Source organism: Halichoerus grypus, chromosome 3 (genome assembly GCF_964656455.1).
Source record: "Halichoerus grypus chromosome 3, mHalGry1.hap1.1, whole genome shotgun sequence".
Lineage (NCBI taxonomy): Eukaryota > Metazoa > Chordata > Mammalia > Carnivora > Phocidae > Halichoerus > Halichoerus grypus.
The window spans coordinates 103,078,198-103,090,385 of record NC_135714.1 but is presented as its reverse complement, the minus strand read 5'-3'; the positions used below and the strand labels follow the sequence as shown (position 1 = coordinate 103,090,385).

Here is a 12,188-nt window from a genome sequence, read left to right as displayed (position 1 = left end):
CCCCCCACCCCCGCCTTTTTTCTATGCCCTGGCCAGGTTGCTAATTAGGTAACTTCTTATCATAATTACCTAGTCAGCCTTAATGGCTTCACACACTCTGCTCCGTCTCTCACTGGTCCTGTAGGGCCGCTTTTCAATTGTTAAAACAGCTGCTGAGTTTCAAACCGGAGGAGGCTCGGTGTGCGCCGAGGGGGAAGCGTTCCCTGAGTGAAGGCTGTGGTAGGCAGGCGGTCGGGTGAAAAGTGGGACATGAATGCACAGTTTGCACACTCAGCTTTCCGCCTCCAACCTTCTGGATTTAGCTCGTCTCTCCACTACCCCCCCCACCCATCAACCCCAGAGTTCCCCCTTATTGTGCACCCGGGTCTCTCTGACTGTGCGATGGCCCCGCGTACGCCTCTCCCTAGGTTTTGTGGTTTTGAGGGGGTCTCGGTGGGCCTCCCTCTCCTTCCTCGCGACACGGGGGGCGGTAAGGACGGTGGGGTGTCCCCTGCGATGCCGCCCGCGAGGGTCCCTGTTTGGGGAGCGCTGGGTCGTGCGTGTGTGTGTGTGTGTGTGTGTGTGTGTGTGTTTGCGCGCGCGCGCGCGCGGTGGCGCGCAGCGGGAGGGAGGGAGGGACTGAGGGGGGAGGCATCGGGCAGAGGAGGGAGGGGGCGGGCGGGCAGCGGTGGGGCGGGAGGGGGAGCGGCTCTGGGCTTCAGCAGTGACACTCGGGAGCGAGCACTCACTCCCCGCTCGGAGCCGCGAGAGAGCGGAGCGAACCGAGCCGCGCACCCGCTGCCGCCGCGCGCCCGGCTCTCCTTGCGTCGCACTCCAGCCAGGCGCCGGTGCCCCGGGCGGCCGCCCGCGGAGCCCGCGACAGCCCCGCTGGGCTCGGCAGCATCCTCCCGCCGCCCAGCCCCCGCACGCTCCCCGCCTTTTAAAAGGACCTCCCGCCACTTCCCCCCTCTGTCCCGGGATCCCCCAGCCCCGCGCTTCTCCCCGCTCCACTTCGCAGCAACTTCGGCGGCCGCGCGCTGCCAGCCTCGCCCGCCTTTGAAGTTTGCAGCGCCCACGGCAAAGTTGGGACACTTCGGCCGATTTAATTTTTCTCTTTTATCTGCCTCCTCCTCCGCCTCCCAGCCCCTTCGGTTCCTGAGTACTGGTGCTTAGCATCTTGGCCGGTGCCGGGGACGTGGACTGTTTCGCACACCACACCTCGGGGAGGGATTTTTCCTCTCCCCCTCCCAGGAAAATCAAACAGATTTTTGTAAGGTAAGTAGCGAGAGGAAAGCAAACTCCTGACGCCCCGACGCCTTAGCCCGCCACCCCAAGACCTGGCACAGGGAGTGTTCACACCCGAGGGCTCATCTGGGATGGGGGGTGGAAGCGCGCGTCCCCTAAGTCAGAGGGGCCCAGCGAGGTTCTCCGTCACCGCTGGCCGAGGGCACCAGATCCGGAGGAGCCGAGGGCTTAAGGGGCGTGGAGCAGGTCTCCCTCGGTTTTCCACGCTGGCTTCGTGGCTGGGCGGCGCAAACGGTGTTAGAGGTGGAGAGACCGTGCACAGGCCGGGGACACTGGGTTCCCGGTGCCCAGGGCGCGGCGGAGTCCCGGGAGCCACAGAACCTTTATCCCGGACTTGGCCTGGACACTCACTTTGCCCGCCTGCCGGGAGAGCTGCTGCCTCCCCCCCCCGGTTCACGCCCTCTACCCTTCTCTAGAGAAAGTCTGCGGGACTGGGGTCTTGGAGGCGCGTGAGTGTGGGACGAAAAGCGAGGGGTCTGGACTGCGCCTGGGGCTCGCCCGCGGGCAAGGCAGGAGCGGCTTCCTGGCGGGCGGCCCCCAGCCCGGCAGCCCGGGCTCTGAGATCTCGGTCCCCTTCCGCCAACCGAACCCCCACCGCTCTGGCTCCTCGTTAGTCCTCTGCCTGCTAGGCGAGCATCGTTAGAGAAACTTCCTCGAGCTGGGCAGGGAGGCCTGGGACCCGATCCTGCTTTTGCCGGGGTACCAGAGCAGCCACCGAGGGGACCTTCCCTCCCGCCCCAGACCCAGCCGACAGGGCGTCGTGCCCTAGCCCTGTCTGTGCACCAGTCGGTGTCCGCTCTAGTTGGCGCTACCTTCAGTACCACCGAGCAGAGAGTTGGCGCGGCCCCGACACTCAGGAATCCGAACGAGTGGTTCCAGGTCCCAGCTGTTCTCCTGGGACACTTCGCAAACTGCAGAATTTAGGGTGCGGTTTCGTTTCATTGTGCGCCCTTCCTGCCCCCTCCCCCCCGTACCCCCGCCCGGGTCTGGAGAATTCGCCGCAGTCCCCAGCACCAGGTCCACGCGGGTCGCCGAGGCCCTTGGAGTTTGCCGTGGGCACCTCTGCAAGGGCGCTGAGCTGTCCTTCGGGCCAGGTCGCGGTTCCCCTCCGGGTCCCCTTCGGGGCGCTGTCCATCTCCTGCTCTGGGTACAAGGAGCTCCCTGAAACCAAGACCTTGAGCGAGAAATGAACCTGAGAAAATGTCTCTGGGTTTGATTTTTTTTTTTTTTTTAAACACAGTTTCTTTTAGCAACTTAGTTGGGCTGGTTAATTTGTCTACTTCTCATCATCATTCTATCCTGCTATATCAAAAAACAATTTATTTTTTCATTTAGTCGCTGACCTCTCCAAACACACTACCCTCTTCCCCCCACCGCCCTCGCCCACCCATTCTTTTGCCTCGCTTCCTGAACCCTTTTTCTTTTCTGAACGAGGGAATCTCCGCACCTCCTCCTTTTTTCCTCCCACCCGGTCCCTGAGCGCCTGTGAGAACCAGGGGAGTCGTCAATGGAAATAAATAGGACCCCCGCTCCATTCTCCGCCCCCTTTAAACAAGTAAAATCCTCCCTGGGCTGGCAGAAGTAGAGATAAAACATCCCTCCAGAGGGAGCGGTTTTGAGGATTTGATGGGATTGAATTGTTTTATTATCCTGAAAGATGTGATGGATGGATGCGAGAGCAGAGTGTACTGAGGGCTCTCAGTATTTATCATTATTTATTGTTTATTAAGTGTGATTATAAGGCCGTACCCTAGCTGAAGACCCTGTTTATATTTGGTTTTGATTTTGTGTCAGTCTCTTATTACAGTGGTTTCAGAAAGTGAATACACCAAAAGGGTGTTAATTCCTCACACTCATTCTGCATATGTAATTAATTAAATGTCAAAAAGATACTGTCATTTTACCAAAGTTTTAACCCATGAACTTTTAGAAGGTTGCAGTCTTATGAAATGCCCTCGTTTGCCTCAGTCTGTCTCCTTAAAGTTCAAAAAACTTGGCAACATAATTAATTATGGTCCCAATTCCCATTTTCAATCTAAACCTATATGCAGGATTACATTAAAATATCCCATCATTTATCCTTTAAAAGTGACTCTGATGAGTTTAAATTCTTTGGGAGGAGGAGTCAGCTGGGAATGAGGGGTCCAGAAGTTAGAAAAATTAGTGAGTATTTCAGATTTCACTAAAAAATCCTTTAATTCTTCCTTTAAAGAACGAAATTAACAAGTGTTTTATCTGCATAATTCTTAATTTAGCGAAGGTCCTTAATCTTTACCATACACTAGAAACACAACAGCTTGCAGCTTTGTCTCTATTGTTTTCATTTTTATGTCAGGACATTTTATTCATTAAACCTGTATGTGGAAGTCACAGGCTCCACGTGGCAGCAACACTCTGTTTTAATTAGTAACTATCATAAAAAAGAAGCTAGAACTCTGTAATGGGCCTAAATTGCTAGGAATTATGTGTGGTTTAAATTACGCATTTATTTCAGCAGAAATGAAACCATGAATATAAAACATCTTTTAATCACTTGCAGACACAGCTTTTATCTCTTAAGATGTAACAAAATATATAATTGAAAAATATCCTTCTAAGAATGAGGGAAGCCCTGACCCTCATTTTATTTGTCCTGTGTCTATTGAACATTCATGTGGTAACATGAATAGTAAAAAGCAAAGAGTGATGTCATAATCTTGGCAATACCATGCTGAGGGAAGGCTTACATTCAAGGTAGCCATCCATCGTGGATCAGTCTGCAGATAACTTAACGTAGCAACTTTTTCAGTTGGCTTCCTGAACCCGGTGATTCAGATATTAGTTTTCTCACTTGGATTTATTGACCAGACTCTCCGTGTAATAAGGGAAAACTTGTGTTGTAGAACTCTAATTATTTGGAATGAAGGAGTTCGGAAGGTAGAAATAAAATGTACCTGTCCGTTGTTATCTTCCTGTGTTTGTTCCTATAGTATTTCTATTCAGTGTATCAAGAGGCCAGAATTTTTATTTTCAAACTGATGGTGTTTTTGTTGTCATTGTTAGGACAGAACTTATTTTTCACTTTGCAACAGTGAATGAGTAGATATTGGAAACGTAAGGACTATGCCTGAGTTAACAGATAGCAAGAAGTAGTGTGAATTCCACATAATGTGCACTGACTAAAATTATTTTAATCTTTCTCCCTTAGTTATTCCAGTGATAAGGTGGTTGAGTCTAGTGACCAAGCAGTGCTCTCACACTTTTTTTTTTTTTGCTTCCCGTCTCTGTGTTAGGTCTTGTTTTGGGGAGCCCTGCACTCTTGGTAGCATCCAAGTAATGAATGGACCTCGCCAGGGTCAGCTGCCATCATCTTAGTCACCAGAAAGAAAGCATATCCCATAGCCATCCATATTGTGTCAAAAGCAAGTGTAATCTACAAAAGTCATTCAGATTATTCACTTGACCTCGAAACAATGTCTAGAACCTCTAAATGTCTATTTTGGAACAATTATTCCAAAGAATATAATTTATTCTTTTCCAGTTGGTTCACAATCATTCAATAGAAGCAACAACTAAACAAGTTATAGTTGAGTAGTAAATAGTAAATCACACTAAATCTTTACTTTCAAATGGATTTCAAAATTAAAGTTCTCCAATATTTAAATACTCCATTTAAAAATGCTTTGCAATTTAAACCCTGAAGTTACGCTAAATTCTGCCTTATTTTAACATTATATTACGGTGCAAATTGACACCCATGATACACACACTCATGCTTCCACATGTTAATTTTCACCTAAGAAGAAAAGTAAATACTTTGCTGTTATTGTTCAAAAGAATCACATAGCATGATATAAAGAACAAAACTGCTAATATTTTATTGCATCATATGGTGGTATGCTGATCCTAAATTCAGTTAATATTTCTGGGAAAAACCACACCATTTTAGGATTAAGCTGTGCTTGGATATGTGTATAGATCTCTTGCCTCTTCTGAGATGACACCTGACATTTGCTTTCTGTAGCCCACCAGTGCCCAAGCCAATGACAAATGAAGGTATATTCCTGGCTGCTTACTTGCTGAACACATTTCCTAAACCCAAAGATGCTATATTCACACCTTCCCCCCTTCTTTTGTGTTACTAAAAACTGCAAAACAACAAATCCATGCATTTTAGTATTTTGAAATATTTGGAAATTATAAAATATATAATATTAATTGACCCAAGATTTTAAAACGTGTTGCTTGTTTTACATTTTAAAAATTAAGAGTAAGGTATTTGATCAGTATGGAATAAAAGCGAACTGTCAATATGTTTTTGCAAATTTTTCCCTTTGGGATAAAGAGACAGATTTGACCACAGAACAGCTGGGTAATGGGTCCTGTTACAACGTCAATTTTTTTAAGAACTCACTAAACTAAATGTGATTTAAACTTTAAAGTCCCCAGACCTCAAGTTTTTAAATCTAGAAACTTCCAAGATTACATGTCATTATTCCTTCAACAATTTCCGGATCCTTTAGAAACTGATTTATTTTAGTAAGTTGGTGACTGGTTTTTGGTTTTGATTTGTTCATTTTTCCTGTATCAAATTTGAAAATGACACATATTTAATACTTTACATATTCCTCTGAAGTATTTATTTTTAGTTTCACCTGTGAAAACTCTGAATGAATCTTTAAAAAAGAAAAATATGGCAGAATGTATATAGTTAACTTTTTCAATGTCCCTTAATTGTTCCTTTCAAAGAATTTGCTGCTATTCTTTTGAAAGAATTGCTTCTATATAGTTATGAAAGAAAAAAAAAAGAAAAAAATTTTTAGAAACAATGGGTTATATAAAGTTTGGAAGGAACTCAATAAAAACATGATTACACATGATTAGAAATCGATTCATTTGAACAGACCTCTTAGACACTGCCTCTGCAGTGTGGAGGTTTTAAATATAATAACCAAATAACAAAAATTGAGTTAGCAACATGCATTCATGTCTGTTTTCTAATTGGAATGATTACTGCCAATATCACAAATAGTGGTGACTGACTGGAGTATATGGTAACCGTGCAAGTTTCTGTCTTCTCCCTAACATGAAAGCGAGGCAAACCCTATCTCCTTCCAGCTGTGTGCTCGGAGGACATATATTCCACACTCTAAAGACATAGCCAAAAAATATGGACTACATTCAAATGCGTGTTTTATCCATAACTAAAAAATCATCATAACTACGTAGATCTTGTTCTCTGAGGCAATTGTCCTTAAGCATACAGATCTAGACAAAATGAGACTGAATTTTATCATTTTTCTGAAAGAAATAGTAAAACCTGAACCCACAATTAGAAAGATCTGTGAAGGGTGATAGCTTGTTTTTGAAATCACCATGACTGTTGTTCAAGTTATAATATAGAAACTACGAGCAAGTGTTTATTTGCGAAGATTGAGAATACCGTGTCCGGAGAGTTGACAAACTAAATGAGAGGCGACGTTGTGATACTTACTTGAAAATATTATGTTTAAAAGGGAAAAGCTAGTGTGAAAGGGATTAATTTATTTAGGGTTAATTTCTCTGACTTAGGTCCTGCACGTGTTAGGTGGCTCCTGGGGTATAGATGGTTACAATTCACAGCACGTCCAAGTGAAAAATAAACCTCAGCAATCCATACGAACCTAGGAGATGGCTCTGATTACTCCCTTTTGTTCAGGTCATGTGTACTCGAAGCTCACGGGCATTGCCAAATGTAACATTATGCATTTTATTTCTGTAACAAAATATGTTTCTGATTAAATTATCAGAGTCATACCAAAAAACAAAAACAAAAACAAAAACTCAACTCACATAAGCATAAATGTACTTGATCCTTCTTAGTTATCTTGTTTACAATACATTTAAAGACAGATAATAAATACATTTTACCCATATAATACACTAGTAGATATGTCTTGGTTGAAGTCTAAATATTATTCGTATGTTGCTATTCATATTAAATCACAGCAGTCACTGAAATTCACTGATATCATCAAAAACTTCAAATTGGGGTTGATTCAGAAGTAACTGGATCCTGTAACTGAAGAGAGGTCTGTTGCTGGCAGTGGTGACAGAGACCAGAAACAGCGGTGGTAGCTAAAACACCTGGCAAACTGAGAAAAGACAGCAATCATTTATCTTTTGGCCTCCCCAAGGCTCAGATATTTTAGTTCTAGGGGTGATCCTTCGAAGTTTGCTAAAATGTGCTATGAAAATATATTACTTTTTTTTAATGGAAAATGAAACTGCCCCTTCAATAGAAGACGAGGATTTGACCCTCTGACGATCCCAGTGGCAGGCAAGCAGGCAGGTCCCATGGGAGATGGCCTGAGGTATTGGGGAAGCCACTCTGACCCCAAATGTTACCAGGGCCTCTTGGGGTACTAAAATACTATATGTGAAAAGATGATTTTTCACTTTTAAAGTAATTTTGTTTTTCAGTGTCCGCTATAAATATGAATATACCCCTAGGATGGGAAACAGGGTAAGCGGCTATCAGCTCACATCTTAAAAAGATGTTAACAGCTAGACAAAGCCAGATTGGAAGAAGGCTAGTTGAAGACAGAATTTTAGAGAAGGGAGATACTGATCTTTGGATCTCTTAGCCCCTTCTTCTTTGGACAGCCTAACTTCAGAGTACACCTGTTCTTTTTTCTCTTCCTTTGATAATTGCTTCTCAGTTTCTTATACTCTAGTGTAAGTTATACCCAGGGCCCGCTTCATAAGCCACACCTGGAAGGGCCCCTGTGCTTAGTTGAATGTTCTTCTGTCCCCATCTTGAAATTCTTAATTTTTGAACAAGAGGTCTTGCACTGAGCCCCACGAATTTTCACTTTATACTGGGCCCACAAAATATATAACTCATCTTCTTTCTACCTTGATGTGAACTTAAGATATGGACTCTTAATGTTAAGGAATTGGTAAGGACATTTGAGATTCTCTTTGCAAGATTAGGTCTAGTGACTATTTGTATTTACAAACTTATCTTTTCAGTAAAATGAAAGAAACAGAATACTCTTCTAAACAATTGAGATACTGAACAGGTATCTAGCTTTTGATAGTGTTGATCTTGTAAAGCAGGGGTCTCTAAGAGGGAGTGTCCTCTTTGCCTCACAAGATGTCTCCTTATAATGAAAGGAGAAAATATCAAAACTCTATTTACACTTACTTTTATATATAAAGAAGGAAAAGAAGTTTTGTTAACATTATGTAATATATCTATTGACAAAGGCACTCTTACTCAGCATATTGGATGGTCATTGAAAAATCAATAATGATAGAGGTGACAGCTTCTTGAAGTAAAAATAACAGGTGAAAATAATGACATTCTAATCAGCTCTGACAAGAAGTCAGCCCTACCCGCAAGTTAACCAGAAAAAAGATGTGCAGTATAGGAGTTCATCCAATATAATCAACTGTGATACTCATCTCAGTATAGAACGTCTTAAGATATATATACATTAAACCCAATTCTAAAAGATTTGGAAACAACACATTACAGAGCCAGAGGTTTTAAACAGAAAGCTGAAAGATCCCTCAAATAGTCACCGTTATCTTCAAGTATTCTTAGTTATATGTATAAGCATTTGATAATTCCTCTGTTACCAGTAAACAGATAATACACTCCATTGTGTTCTGAAAAATTCAGTACTCTAAGACTTTAAAAAAAAAAAGGTATCTAACCTGCTTAATGCTCTTGTAAGAATATATATTGTGTTACATTTTGAAATTTTTATTTAAAATTTCATTGTCTCTCACTAAAGTTGCCAGCTATTAACTTATGTTAAAGTTGTTTCTGTGCTTTGAATTTCACAACATGAATGGAAATTACCCTACTTATTAACAATATTATAACTTTGTAAAACCCTCAGTTGTTTACAAGGTACTGCACATCCATCATTTTCCTTAATCTTCACAGGAGCCCAGTGAGGAAGAGACTACTGCTGAGAAATCTGAGACTCAGTTTCAGTTAAGAGATTTACCTACACTCACAAACTTTTAAAATAAAGTGGGGACTCTGGTTCCAGAAGCAAAATTGATGGAAATGTCTAAAACTTTTAAATTGAAATTTGCAAGGACACAATTTGCTTGGAATTTTTTTCGTTACAATTTAGTGTTTCAAAAATATCATTAATTTAGTCTAAATTCACAAGACCTTAATCGTAGACAGCTTATGTGCTAAATGTTCACTGGTTTTGGTAATGGTTAACTTACTAGGTAATTTTGTAAAGGAAGATGATTACACTTTTCCACTTTTAAATCAGTGTGTATTAAGGTGCAATACTGAAAAATTAATAATCTGCAGAAACCCTTTTAAATTAGTGGTAATTCATAATAATTCACCTCTACAGTCATTCCAGTATTCTACTAATAATACAGCGGCATTTTAAGAGATAAGATTTGAAGTTAGATCTGTTTTAAAATTTTTTAAATAAATTATTTCCCCCCAAATTGCGTGAAGTTATACATTTCAGTGGAGTAATGAGGGTTATTATGGACGCATATGATAGGATATTCCAAATATCCTAGATATTTAAAGCCCTTTAAAACGTAATGAGGAATAAGTAAGCTCCAACGGTGAACATATTTATACACACACACATATTAACACTTCAGCCAGCAAGTTCAGTCTATAATTGAAAAAAATACCTATATTTAAAGTTTTATTCGCACTTACAAAGCAATGACAACAAAGAGGCAGTTTTGAAACATCTTTTTCTCTTGGCAGGCTCTATGTTGTGTAATGACCACTGATCACTGTTGACCCCCAACATTCACCAGCTGCAGCCTTTCCCTAATGTGTCCCTTAAAAAAAATTTTTAAAGAAGAAAAACCACACCTAACTGTGTATCTTACTTTTGGGGGGAGGTGAGGAAGGGGTGAAATAATTGTGGTCCAGCATTGTGTGGTTTGTCATCTCTCTGATTGTTGTAGACTTACGTGTTTGTGTTATAACACCATAATTTACTATAAACTCTTCATTAAAAGTGACCGTGGGGTCTGCCCGCATTATCTGCCTTTTGAGTGCCCTGTTCTTTAATCATCTCTTAAGCCAGAAATAATAATGCAGAACATCCCAGGAACTGAGCCTGATCCTCAGCTCTCTAATCTCAACACGTGCGTCTGAAATCCTTTGCTAGATCTAGTCCCTAAAAAGCCCGAGCACACTCACCTTTGAATCCGTTTAATCCATCTTTGTTTGTTAAACAATATTGATGCCCTCAGATATGGTCTATCAAGGCTAACAAAAAGAATATTAAGAATTTCCTACTGTTTATGTGATTATTTTTAAAAACTCAACATCTTGGCCTTTCCTCTGTGCTTCTAGTCAGTCTTTGATGAAATAGGAACCTTTTACCTGATAGATTAGGTAAATTCAGGTAGAATAACCTGATGCTGAGACACCTTCTGATACCTGTTTAAAGAGCAGGTCAAAACATGTATCTTTTGTTGTTGAATAAAATTTTGCAACTAGTTAGAGAAGCTGTTTCATACTATTTATAGCTAAATAGGACCTCTTTTTATTTAAAAAGGGCATTCACATCCACTATCTTAAACCTCTAAACAACTCTGGGAATAATTGTCTCCATTGTGTAGATGAGGAAACGGAGACCAAAGAGATGAAGAGACTTGCTCAAAGTACAAAAGCCAATAATGGTTTAGTCAGAACTTCTTCGACTCAGATCTTCTTACTCGAAGTCCAGAGATCATTTTCTGTTTTACTCTGGCAGCCTTTTAACTGTTCCCAAACTTGGAGACATGAGACCACAGAATGAGCTACAGAAAGGAAAGAGAGGCGATACGTTAACTACCCTCTCTTTGAGGTTCTCTCAACTGCGAGATTGTCACGAACCAGTGTCCTTGGAGAGTATTATCTCATCTCTCCAAAGACAGGGCTCTACGTTTGTAGTTTGTTTTTGGCCTTGGATTTTGTAAGAGGGGTCACAGAAGAAATACTTATTTGAAAACTGTTACTTTAACTTATTGCTTTTTACAAGAACACGACAACTGCATACTTGTGTGCCCCCCACTTTTTTCTTTTTTCTGGAAATAAGAATAACTTAGGGTTTAACTATTTTAACTATTTAAGGTTCCTGGTACATCTTTCTGACTCTTCTATCTTTGGATTATATTATCCTGATTATAGTTATTTTTAAATCAGTAACTTGATCTTGTCCTGTGCCTTGGCCCTGGAGGCCACCTCAAAAACTCTTTGACAGCAGATGGCCTTTACTGCTGTCTTATCAAAATACATGCCGGGGCGGGGGGCGGGGGAAGAGGCAAAGCTCAGGACCATCAGGTAATTTGGGAAAATATGGGATTGGATCCATGGAATCAAATGCCAATTCTTAGTCTATGGTAGTTATTATTCTATAGTAATAATGATTTCTTCTTGACAGCATCTTATTTCTTAGTATTTGCCAACTCCATTAAGTATATGAACAAATTAGAATCTTGTCACAATCGCCTAAAAATTCCACTAGGCCATTATTGGGCTTTAATATAAACATATTCCCCAGAGCAAAATACCTGCCTGTCGTCATCGTCGCCGCCTTCTTCTTCTTTTCTTCTTCTTCTTCTTTTCTTCTTCTTCTTCTCCTTCTTCTTCTTCTTCTTCTTCTTCTTCTTCTTCTTCTTCTTCTTTCTTCTTCTTCTTCTTCTTCTTCTTCTTCTTCTTCTCCTTCTTCTCCTTCTTCTCCTTCTTCTTCTTCTTCAAATGTAAAGAAGATAGAGAAAAGAAAGCTGTGAAATTGTGTGGATGTAATAATAGTACTCAAAGTAAAAGGAGGAAAGGATGTGTATAATCTTCATGTCATCCATGCTGAATAGATGTTGAAAACATTAACATTTGGTAATGAGTAAAAATTAGAAATCAGAAAGTTCAAATAATGAGGGGAGGGACA

General features: G+C 41.6%; 1 protein-coding gene across 1 annotated transcript in view; it reads left to right on the top strand.

Moving 5' to 3' along the window:
• The first annotated feature begins 745 nt into the window (after positions 1 to 745).
• NDNF (neuron derived neurotrophic factor) overlaps positions 746 to 12,188 on the top strand; it is a 41,771-nt gene continuing 30,328 nt past the window's right edge. The window contains exon 1 of the mRNA XM_036099218.2: positions 746 to 1,254. The gene's annotated coding sequence lies outside the window, so the exon portion shown is untranslated. The remainder of the gene's footprint in view (positions 1,255 to 12,188) is intronic.